Genomic DNA, 11,999 nt, shown 5'->3' on the forward strand with positions numbered 1-11,999 from the left:
TGTTGGGCACGTATCGCAGAAGAAAGGATCGTAAAGTGGCAGATGATACACCTATAAATAATTATAATTGCCCGTAATGTTACTTAATGAGTCAACATTTTAACACTTAATAACTTATTATTATCTTGTGTGCCGTTGATGAGCATTTGCAATATTAGATTATCTGCGGTAATGCTTAGTATCATGTAAAATATATCATCGTGCAACTGCTTCACTACGCTTGACTGAGGAAGCAGTAATATTTTTTTGAAACATGAGTAGATATTATTTTTTGACTATTTCTTTTTGCCAACTTCAGGGAATCCTGAATAAATTTAATGCATTACGAGTATAAAGAATTTAGAAAAACAGTTATTAAAATCATTAAACTAATTAAAATCATTGATACCACTGAATTCTTTGAAATCATTAATATAAGTGAAATCCACAAGAAAAAAAATACAATTATATATTACGTGTTGAAATGTACAAGTATTTACACAAATTCAAAAAATGAGGCAAACATTAGGAGAGGTCTACAAGTTCAAGAAACTCTTGAGGTGCTATAATATGAAACCTAAGACAAAGAGATCTTGTTGACATTCCAAGACATCATAAGGAAATTTTTAAATCATCTTTTTCTTATAATGCTGCCAAGCTAATAAATAAGTATAAAATTAATGATTTAACATTTTCAGTCCGCTCATTTAAGAATTCAATTTAGAAAAAATGTTTTTTAATATGTAAACTATTTAATTATACAATATGGACGTAACGCTGCATTTATAGTGTCTTCTCTTCTTTACGCCTTCTTTTCTTTCGATCTCTTTTACTATTCTCTATCTCTTTCTCCTTCTTTATTTTGTAAATATATTCTTATATATTTAATTATATAAAAATAAATAAACAGTTTACTTCGTGGCTTCAACAGCACCTACGTAATTGTTACGATGCTGAAAATCAAGCCATTTAATCCCGCACAATTATATTATTATTATTTCTTTTACAGCAATGTAAATATTGAATTGTTAATTGTATTGGGAATTAATAAACGTTATTATTATTATTATTATTATTATTATTATTATTATTATTATTATTATAAGACTCACTTTTTGAATTGTAATTTGTTAAAGAATCTGACATGCAGTAAATCAGGCCTACACTAGCACCTCTCCAGTCTGCTGTTATATCCTATAACTAGATTGAACCTTCCCTCAATTTCCCGCCTTTTTATCTATTCCTAAATATTTTTATATTATTGCACTGTTTCTCGCACAATGCCTAAATGTGGGTTCCAGGGTTATGATTATTAGCCTTTATTAGGGCACGCAAAGAAAACGCAGCTTTATATCGTTAAACCCAGCTTTAGTATTGAAAGATAAATCAATGTCATAATTGACAACTAATTTAATCTATAACCTCAATTCAAAAAAATAAATACTAAGACAGTAATGCTCTAATACTTAAATTATAATTATGAAATTTTAAAATTATGAGAAAGAAAATAAAGTAAAATTTAGCACTTAATACCTATTCAATTGTACATCTGATAATACCTCGCATATACGTATATACTCAGTTCCCAATTTCAAATCAAAATCAGTGATGGTGGTCATATAAACAATTTTGCTAAATTGAATTTAAAATCTGTGATCATTTCTACATATTAATTAAAAAAAAAATAATCTATAAATTGCGACGAACCGATAAATCAATACCTGGAGAAACCAAGCCAAAAAGAAAAAGGGACTACCTGAAATTCTGAGTATCTCCGACTGGTAGCAGGGCCCACCTGATCTGAATGGGGCTCCTTTGTTGGCAGCTATACGTTTGGGTCAAAAGAGGCAGCAGCAGATCGACCAATTAGGATGCTTCTAGAATGTCTAGCAGGTAGTGGAAGGCAATCGGTATTAGGTGTAGCCGATTGGGAGGAATGCAGGTTCCGGAGGTGATGATCCAAGCGACTTGATGTGGTAACACGTGGAGTAGCAAGTGAGGTGGAAGCAGTAACAATAAAAATGCAGCAAAAGCAGAAGCAGAGGATAAGCAGAAGGTACAGGAAGGCCTAAAAATGGGGACCACACATGAGGTTTGACATGGCTGTCAATTTTATGGCATTTTTGTGTGGGTAAGTAAGTTAAATTTTATAAAATTGCTCTCTGAAAAGTTGGATGCATTGATGTTCTTTTGAGTTAAACCGAAAAGCATGCAAATAAGAAATTAATTAGATGAAAAAAATAGGAAAATGACTTAGGCATGTAACATGTGCTAACTTACCGAAGATGGAATGTGGCCTTTTCTGGGGTTTATTTAACACAACAAAAACAAGGAGCCCTATAAACTCTTAGGCCTACTTAGAAAATCAGCAATTAAGCTATCCTAGCACATACTAGTAACTACAAAAAAAATTAGGCTAAGATAGGGTCTACCTTTTCACATCCGCATTAAGCGAAACTATCTGTCATACTCTAGAACCAGATAAAGAATGAATCTATTAAAAATAGGATTGTCAGTTCCCTCCAAATTTTAAGGAATGCATTTATCTGTCAAGTACCTAGGTGTTGACATGCTGGGTTTAACTACTGGGTACTATCTGGTACCAACACTGGTTTAAGTAATTTGCAACTATGGAGCAATCTATAACTTGAGGCCATGGTTTAGCAACAATAATTTACAAAAAAAAAACTGACAGACCAGATTGACATTAACATTCTTATCACTATTGATCCTTATGATTTGAACAAAATAAACAATTAGTTAATAAGTGCTCAGTATTCATTAAAATCTAAAATAGGCCAAATTGACCTGCAAGGTAAAATCAATGCAAAATCAATGGCAGTTCCCAATTCTATTCAATCAACAAAACAATGAAACAATATCCCATATTATTATTTACTTTCCTCATCCAATAATGGTTTTCCTTGCGTTTCAGATCGGGTATGTTAGGAGGGACCATCTTAACGGTATCATATCTGTGTAGTATGTATATTTATGTATGATTTTTAAATAAATTATTTTATGAAACTATGGTTGAGATTTACTTTATCTTGGTAAAAAAAAAAATTAATAAATCAATTAATATATCTGTTGGAGATTAAACCTGTAACACACCCCTCCTTCCTGAAAAGGAAGTTTACCTGAAACTTGCAATGGAAATTCAATCCCTAATAAAGAAAAACTAATCTAACTAAATAACTAATAAAAGAAATCCTAACTTGAAAATACTTAATATAATACAACATTATAAGAACCCTCAAAATAACTACAAAGAAACGAATCTATTATAATAATTAATTTACGCTGACTTATAACTTAGATACTAACATTAGATTTGATCTTGAACGTTATTATCAGGTGGATGTGCCTTTAAATCTTTAGCATGCCAAACTCCACGACAACGGCCTGTCAACTCCGAAACTTCGTAGGACCATGGAGAGAGAATTTTGCTGATCTTGTAGGGCCCAAGATATTTAGGCGCGAACTTTGAAGTAAAGTTTTTGGCAGCATTAGAGATAACATAATTTCTCTGCCATACCTCCTGACCAAGTTGAAAACGCTCATCGCGATGCCGTAAGTTATAACGCCTACTACGTTGCTCGCAAGCCTTTCTAAGTCTTTTCTGAACATCGACAAATACCTTTTCCAATGTTTTCGATCGCAAAGTTGGATCGGAATCATTAGGGTTAGATGGAGAAATTAAAGTCGGGGTGGGACACAGAAATCGAAGTTCTCTACCAAAAATTACAAAGTTTGGGGTTAGACCCGTAACTTCGTGTCTTGCTGATCGGATTGCACAACCTGCCTTAGCCAAAATTAGATCCCACGTCCTATGATCCTCATCAACATAGCTTGAGATTATGGTTTTTAGAACACGGTGGACACGCTCTACAGGGTTAGCCTGCGGGTGGTAATTAGCAGTATAACGTATTTGGATACCATACTCTTGCATTTTATTTTGGAAAGCCCCACTACGAAACTGAGGTCCATTGTCGGCAATGATTCTATCAGGGATTCCGTAAACCAAAAGTACATGGTCCTCGAGCCATTTTAATATACTGCTGGCGGTAGCCACTCGTAAAGGAAAGAAGAGAGGATACTTACTGAACAAATCATATACTGACAATACGAAGGAATATCCAGAACGAGAACGAGGCAAGGGACCCACAAGGTCTACACTGAGGATTTGCCAAGGTCTAGTCAGGGTTGGTTGTGGACTAAGAAGGTGGCCAGAAGAGACTTTTTGAAGAGGTTTAGTCCTTAAGCAAGTGTGACATCGGGCAATATACCTAGCTACGTCACACTTCATATTTGGCCAGTAATATTTCTGTGAAATACGGGAAAGAGTCTTAAACACTCCAAGATGACCACAGGTGGGAGGATCGTGATGTGCCTTTATGACATCAGATCGTTGATTTCGTGGTACAATCTGCAACCAAGCATCGTCAGGATTATCTAAAGCGGGGTATTTTGACTTAGTGCGCTTATAGAGCTTATTATTAGAAATCCACCATAGTGGGTACTTAGATGGTTGCTCTTTAACGCGTTTTAGCATGCGGGAATACCACTTGTCGATCAGGAAAGAAGAATCGTTCGTTGACATGTCATTCAGAGGTGCTACCTCATCTACCACTGGTACCGAACGAGATAATGCATCGGGGACGATGTTGTCTTTACCCTTACGATGAACTATGTCAAAATCGTACTGTTGTAGCCTTACAGCCCATCGAGCAATGCGACCAACAGGATCTTTGATTGAATTAAGCCACTTCAGACTATAGTGGTCAGTTACCACTGTAAAATGGCTACCTTCCACATATGGTCTGAGTTTTTCGATGGCGAAAATGACAGCCAAACATTCCTTTTCTGTTGTGCTATACCGACGCTCGTTTTTGGTAAGAGACCTACTTAGGAAACAAATAGCGTGCTCTTCGTCACCTTGAACCTGATAAAGGACAGCTCCAAGTCCAAAATCGGAAGCGTCACATTGGATAATAAAAGGAAGATCAAAATCTGGACATGATAAAACCGGTGCGCTGACCAGTTTCTCTTTAATAGTATTAAAAGCATTTTCACATTCAGGACTCCACACAAACTTTACGTTCTTCATGGTCAATGCGGTCAAGGGAGATACTATCGTGGAAAAATTAGGGACAAACCTCCGATACCAAGATGCGAGTCCAACAATTCTTCTAATATCAGTAACAGTCTTGGGGGTTGGTATACGCAGAATAGCCTCAATCTTATCGGGGTCCACTAGTAGACCGGAAGAATTAACAATGTACCCCAAATATTTTAACTCGGGTTTACAAAAGGTACACTTCTCTCTGTTAAGAGTTAGACCTGCCTTAACGATCCTCTGTATGACCTCACGTAAAACACGAATATGTTCCTCGAACGACGGGGTGGAAATGATTACGTCGTCAAGATAGACGAAGACGTATGGCTCCAAGTCAACACCAATAACAGAATCGATCAGTCTTTGCCACACTGCAGGGGCATTAGTCAACCCAAAGGGCATACGGGTAAATTGGAAAAGTCCTCTAGTAGGGACTGTAAATGCAGTAAGAGGGCGAGATTCTGGTGCAATAGGTATTTGCCAATACGCGGACTTAATATCCAACGTACTAAGGAACTTGGCATCTCTTAATTTATCTAAAGTGGCAGAAACAAAAGGTATGGGATAACTGTCTTTGATGGTCACACGATTTAAAGCGCGATAATCGACACAAAAACGCCATTCGCCAGTTTTTTTCTTAACCATTACTATTGGAGATGACCAGGGTGAAATAGATGGTTCCACAATACCATTGGCAATCATTTGTTCCAATTCAGTATTGACATCCTTTTGAAGGGCACGGGAAAGAGGATAATAGCGCTGTTTGATAGGTGCTGAATTTGTCCTGATTTCTAGCTTGACCAAATTGGTACAACCCAATGTTGAACTCATGTTGGAAAAGACATCCTCGATAAGTCGATCGAGAGTTCCTTTTTGTGTTGGAGTCAGAGTATCAACGGATTGAATTGCGGCAGTTTCGTGACAGTAGTATGGAGCAACATCTTTGAAATGCCATTCCCCAGTGTTAAGGTCAGGTATGATCCCCATACGAGTCCAAAAATCAATACCTAAGATCAAGGAATGGGGTAGGGAGGGAACAACCAAAACATCCATAAGGACTACGCGAGTGCGAAGCCTCATAGGTAAGGTCACAATTCCTTTTATTGAACATTGTTGTCCATTGGCTACAGTGCACTCAGTGGCCCCAGATTGTTTAAGGGTGCAATAAGTAGACAAAACAGACCATCCGGCAGAACCAATAATAGTTCGAGATGCTCCACTATCAAGTAAACCTAATAGTGATTTTCCAAAAATGTCTATGTGCAGATAAGGACGCTCATCACCTTTGGCATGTGCCAAGACGAAATCAAGGACGGCGGAAGTACGAACATGTTTGGATAGACTAATAGCCGATTGCGATTCAAAAGATAGGCAAGAGGGACGGCCTATGCTCTTGCCGATGTCTCGTTTTTTGAGCATGTTGGACAAGTCTTTGCACTAACGTCTCTCTTTCCGCATCGGAAACAAAAGAACGTTTTGGGCTTAGAACATTTACGAAAACGATGTCCGCTGTCACCGCAATTCCAGCAGGTTACAACAGAAGAAACTGCATCTATAGAAGTTGAAAAAGCCGAATGATTATTAGGAATAATTGGCTTAACATCACTAGGCTCTGAATAAGACTCAATTGACGCTACGTGATGACTGGGTTTTCTGTAGGCAAGTTCAGGTTCTAATAGCTGTCTAATGTTTGTGGGGGGTGGGACAAATCTCTGCACTCTGGCTTCGGTCTCTTCAATTGCTCGACTTAACCTAGTCAACTCGTGAAGATCATGGATTTCATGGGTAGCAAGCCTACTTTGAATATAAGGAAGTAAATTTCGACGAATAAGATTAAGTTTGACTGATTCGGAGGGACTTTCTGAAAGTTTTCGAAATAGACTCTCCATTGCGACAATAAACGTAAGGACGCGTTCTTGTGATCCTTGGGTGCGCCTACGTATTTCATCCCACAAACCATATTCATAGTCATAAGGCCGAAAGGAATCTTTCAATTTAGTTACTAAATCATCCCAACTGGCAAATTTATTGGTACGATACCAAAGAAGGGCATCGCCAGTAAACAACTCTGGTGCAGACCGGAGTAACTGCTCCTTAAGTACACCTCGAGATAAACGTATTTCCTCAACTCTCTCTAGAAAGTCGTTAACACTAGTCTGTCCATTAAACTTAATATTCCATCGAAACACATCATGTGTATGGTATGAGGGATGCGATAGTTGTCTCGGCTCACGCCCGTAAGTTCGATTCGATGTGTCCGTCGGAGAAAAATTGACTTCTTCCAAATGACGAACTAAGTCGTTGATTGGTATGGACTGGGACAAGTTGTCTCCATGAGCAGTGGAGTTTGCTGGAGGAGATGCATGAACCACGGGGGGTCCAAAACGAACCTGTGATTGACGACTCATTGATTGAGACTCATTTGCTGAACTCACTGGATAATAGTTAATTTGACTTACAGGAGGTTGTGATATAGGATTCGAAGATATTGAGGACTTTGCATTAAGTTCATTTCCGGAAGACTGAAAGACTCTGGATCCGTCGCGCTGCATGAAACGACCATAGGAAGGTCTTGACTCAGATATAATTGACGTTCTCTGCTGAGGATTAAAATAAGGACAACTGCTTTGAGCAAGCTCCAATAAATCCTGGAGTGGAGGTCTAGACTGTTGTGTCAAAGACGGATTGGAAGTAGTTCCATAGGGTACTGCATCGCTATGAGATTCAATCTGAGGCAACTCCCTAATAATAGCTGAATGTGCAAAGGACGTAGAAGTACCAGACTGGAAATTATTCAAATGGTTCGACTGCTCTGCAACCTGGCATTGTGAAGTCGATGCGGCAGCAACATTGGAATTAACACGTTCCGCTTCAAGTTCTTCAACAGGTGTAGATTCCTCATCACTCAAAACAATTAAGTCATTTGAAACTACTAAGTTGTCTCCTGTATTTAAGGATTCATGGGATTCGTGAGATGGAGTGGCTCCTGTTACGGTAATAGCTGGTGGTTTGTTGGCATAAGAGCAAGAAGGCATGATACCTTGAGAAGCAAGATTAAGATCACCAAAAAGTTTAGTGCATGAACTTACAATCTCATTTTTTAAAACCGACTCTACTTCTGACACAGCATGGACTCGATTGATACGCTGGTACAAATGCAACAAGAGGGTATTAATCCGTTTGGATTGTCCATCACAATAATCCTTTCCGAGAGTCTTAATATCCCGTTCAATAGATATTAATTTACTGCGACAAAGGCAAAGCTCACTATCTGTGTCGAAGGCAGTGGAACTAGGAGGATCAATGTGTTTCTCCCGTTCCAACCGCAAGGACTCACGAAGACTGGTCCGTTTTTGAGCGAAAGAACCGGTTAATGGGAGACCTCGAATGTGTAACTCATATTTTAGTTCCTCACCACCTAGATAATTAACATCCATTTCAAATGTCAAAATAGAGGGACAAAAAAAATATATGTATTTATAGATATATTATATATAATTTAATAACGTTAATTAAATAAATAAGCTAAAAAAAAAAATTAAAAGGAAAATATGATTAAGTATCCAAAGGACACCCCCACCCTTTCCTAAGAAAAAAAAAATAAAAAAAAAAGGAATCAAAGTCCAACAGCAAATACACTACGTATAAGAGCAGTTAAGACTATAGTTATATTTATCATTCAGACCTACTAATAAGAAGTAAGAATAGTCAGGTACTTCAAAAAAAATAAATAAATAAATTTAAAAAAAAACAAAAGAAGTCTTAAAAATCAATCAAAGGTAATACCAGTAAATAAGCTTATCATACACACTTACTACAGTACTGCGCATGAACAGATTTAAAAAAAAATCAAAGAAAAAAAATATTAAAAAAAAAAACAAAATATTTAAAAACTTTTCGATTATGTTAATCACTCATAAATACTTCAACAAATAGATGTTCGCATTAAAAAAATTACATAATCAAAGTTCCAACAATTTATCTAAAGCAAATCAAACTATAATAAAAGAAAATGAAAAAGAAAATATATATCTCTATGATACTTTATAAAGTACTACTTCTTCTCGACAATACCTCTATTCAAGAATTAAAAAAAAATGTTTTTCCTTTTCTTCCCTTTTCTTTCTTTTTCCTTTCCCTTTCTTTTTTCACCTTCACACCACCCTGTAATCCTATAACACTTGAATCATTTATCCTTCCCTACAACACCTGAAGATATTTCTTTGGTTTTTGGTAATTGGTCACCAACCTAAATAAAATTTGATAATTCTCTTTTTTTTTAAAATGAGAAGAAACACTGAACTGATGAAAACGTCAAAAAAATAAGAATGGTAAAGTCAACCTTCTAAAACAACTAATCAAAATTAACTGCTAATGTTTAATATAATCAAAAGTTATTAGAAAAAAAAAATTGGTAAAGCATGAACTGACACGTTAGGCGCCAAATTTATTGCACTGTTTCTCGCACAATGCCTAAATGTGGGTTCCAGGGTTATGATTATTAGCCTTTATTAGGGCACGCAAAGAAAACGCAGCTTTATATCGTTAAACCCAGCTTTAGTATTGAAAGATAAATCAATGTCATAATTGACAACTAATTTAATCTATAACCTCAATTCAAAAAAATAAATACTAAGACAGTAATGCTCTAATACTTAAATTATAATTATGAAATTTTAAAATTATGAGAAAGAAAATAAAGTAAAATTTAGCACTTAATACCTATTCAATTGTACATCTGATAATACCTCGCATATACGTATATACTCAGTTCCCAATTTCAAATCAAAATCAGTGATGGTGGTCATATAAACAATTTTGCTAAATTGAATTTAAAATCTGTGATCATTTCTACATATTAATTAAAAAAAAAATAATCTATAAATTGCGACGAACCGATAAATCAATACCTGGAGAAACCAAGCCAAAAAGAAAAAGGGACTACCTGAAATTCTGAGTATCTCCGACTGGTAGCAGGGCCCACCTGATCTGAATGGGGCTCCTTTGTTGGCAGCTATACGTTTGGGTCAAAAGAGGCAGCAGCAGATCGACCAATTAGGATGCTTCTAGAATGTCTAGCAGGTAGTGGAAGGCAATCGGTATTAGGTGTAGCCGATTGGGAGGAATGCAGGTTCCGGAGGTGATGATCCAAGCGACTTGATGTGGTAACACGTGGAGTAGCAAGTGAGGTGGAAGCAGTAACAATAAAAATGCAGCAAAAGCAGAAGCAGAGGATAAGCAGAAGGTACAGGAAGGCCTAAAAATGGGGACCACACATGAGGTTTGACATGGCTGTCAATTTTATGGCATTTTTGTGTGGGTAAGTAAGTTAAATTTTATAAAATTGCTCTCTGAAAAGTTGGATGCATTGATGTTCTTTTGAGTTAAACCGAAAAGCATGCAAATAAGAAATTAATTAGATGAAAAAAATAGGAAAATGACTTAGGCATGTAACATGTGCTAACTTACCGAAGATGGAATGTGGCCTTTTCTGGGGTTTATTTAACACAACAAAAACAAGGAGCCCTATAAACTCTTAGGCCTACTTAGAAAATCAGCAATTAAGCTATCCTAGCACATACTAGTAACTACAAAAAAAATTAGGCTAAGATAGGGTCTACCTTTTCACATCCGCATTAAGCGAAACTATCTGTCATACTCTAGAACCAGATAAAGAATGAATCTATTAAAAATAGGATTGTCAGTTCCCTCCAAATTTTAAGGAATGCATTTATCTGTCAAGTACCTAGGTGTTGACATGCTGGGTTTAACTACTGGGTACTATCTGGTACCAACACTGGTTTAAGTAATTTGCAACTATGGAGCAATCTATAACTTGAGGCCATGGTTTAGCAACAATAATTTACAAAAAAAAAACTGACAGACCAGATTGACATTAACATTCTTATCACTATTGATCCTTATGATTTGAACAAAATAAACAATTAGTTAATAAGTGCTCAGTATTCATTAAAATCTAAAATAGGCCAAATTGACCTGCAAGGTAAAATCAATGCAAAATCAATGGCAGTTCCCAATTCTATTCAATCAACAAAACAATGAAACAATATCCCATATTATTATTTACTTTCCTCATCCAATAATGGTTTTCCTTGCGTTTCAGATCGGGTATGTTAGGAGGGACCATCTTAACGGTATCATATCTGTGTAGTATGTATATTTATGTATGATTTTTAAATAAATTATTTTATGAAACTATGGTTGAGATTTACTTTATCTTGGTAAAAAAAAAAATTAATAAATCAATTAATATATCTGTTGGAGATTAAACCTGTAACAATATACAAGAGATATTCCAGGACATATGCATGAGGAAAAGTTACTATACTCCACTGTGTAAAAACCACCCCGCTTCTGCAACCTTCTTTGTAACTAAGAACCAACATAAACCTCATAGCCTTTCTCTGCAATCCAAAAACGCGAGTCGATGTGATTAGCCACCGACGCTAAAATAGGTCATAGGTCATTTTACTGTAGAAAATAACAAAACATGTGGTTCTCGAGGGTTTTTGAGATACGCATCCCACTACAACCCTTAGCACAGTCTCACCAATCACTCCAACAGTTGTATCATCTACAAAGAGCAGAAATTTGACAACTAAGAGGAAGTTCTTCCAAACTAAGAGGAAGATCATTCATGAAAATCAGAAATAGGGTTGGACCCAATATTGTTCCCTGTAGTACCCCAACATCTAAAACTGCCTCTACAGGCAATATTTCGTGCATCTGCATTTTCTGAGAGTTATCAGCTAGTTTTCTACTATTTTGAGTGAAATTAAAGGACATTAACTTTTCTAAAATAAGAGAGTGGGTGACACAATCAAAAGCCTTGCTGAGGTCGCAGAATAGGACACTCAAGTACTCTAATCTCTCAAATAAG

At 36.4% G+C, this 11,999-nt stretch overlaps 1 long non-coding RNA gene across 1 annotated transcript; it reads left to right on the forward strand.

Moving 5' to 3' along the window:
- The first annotated feature begins 10,270 nt into the window (after positions 1 to 10,270).
- On the forward strand, positions 10,271 to 11,314 carry LOC126743382 (uncharacterized). The gene is made up of 2 exons (XR_007662853.1): positions 10,271 to 10,418; positions 11,223 to 11,314. It is a non-coding gene; the product is annotated as an uncharacterized LOC126743382 (long non-coding RNA).
- Positions 11,315 to 11,999: the final 685 nt, after the last annotated feature.

The sequence above is a fragment of the Anthonomus grandis genome, chromosome 12 (genome assembly GCF_022605725.1).
Source record: "Anthonomus grandis grandis chromosome 12, icAntGran1.3, whole genome shotgun sequence".
Taxonomy (NCBI): Eukaryota; Metazoa; Arthropoda; class Insecta; order Coleoptera; family Curculionidae; genus Anthonomus; species Anthonomus grandis.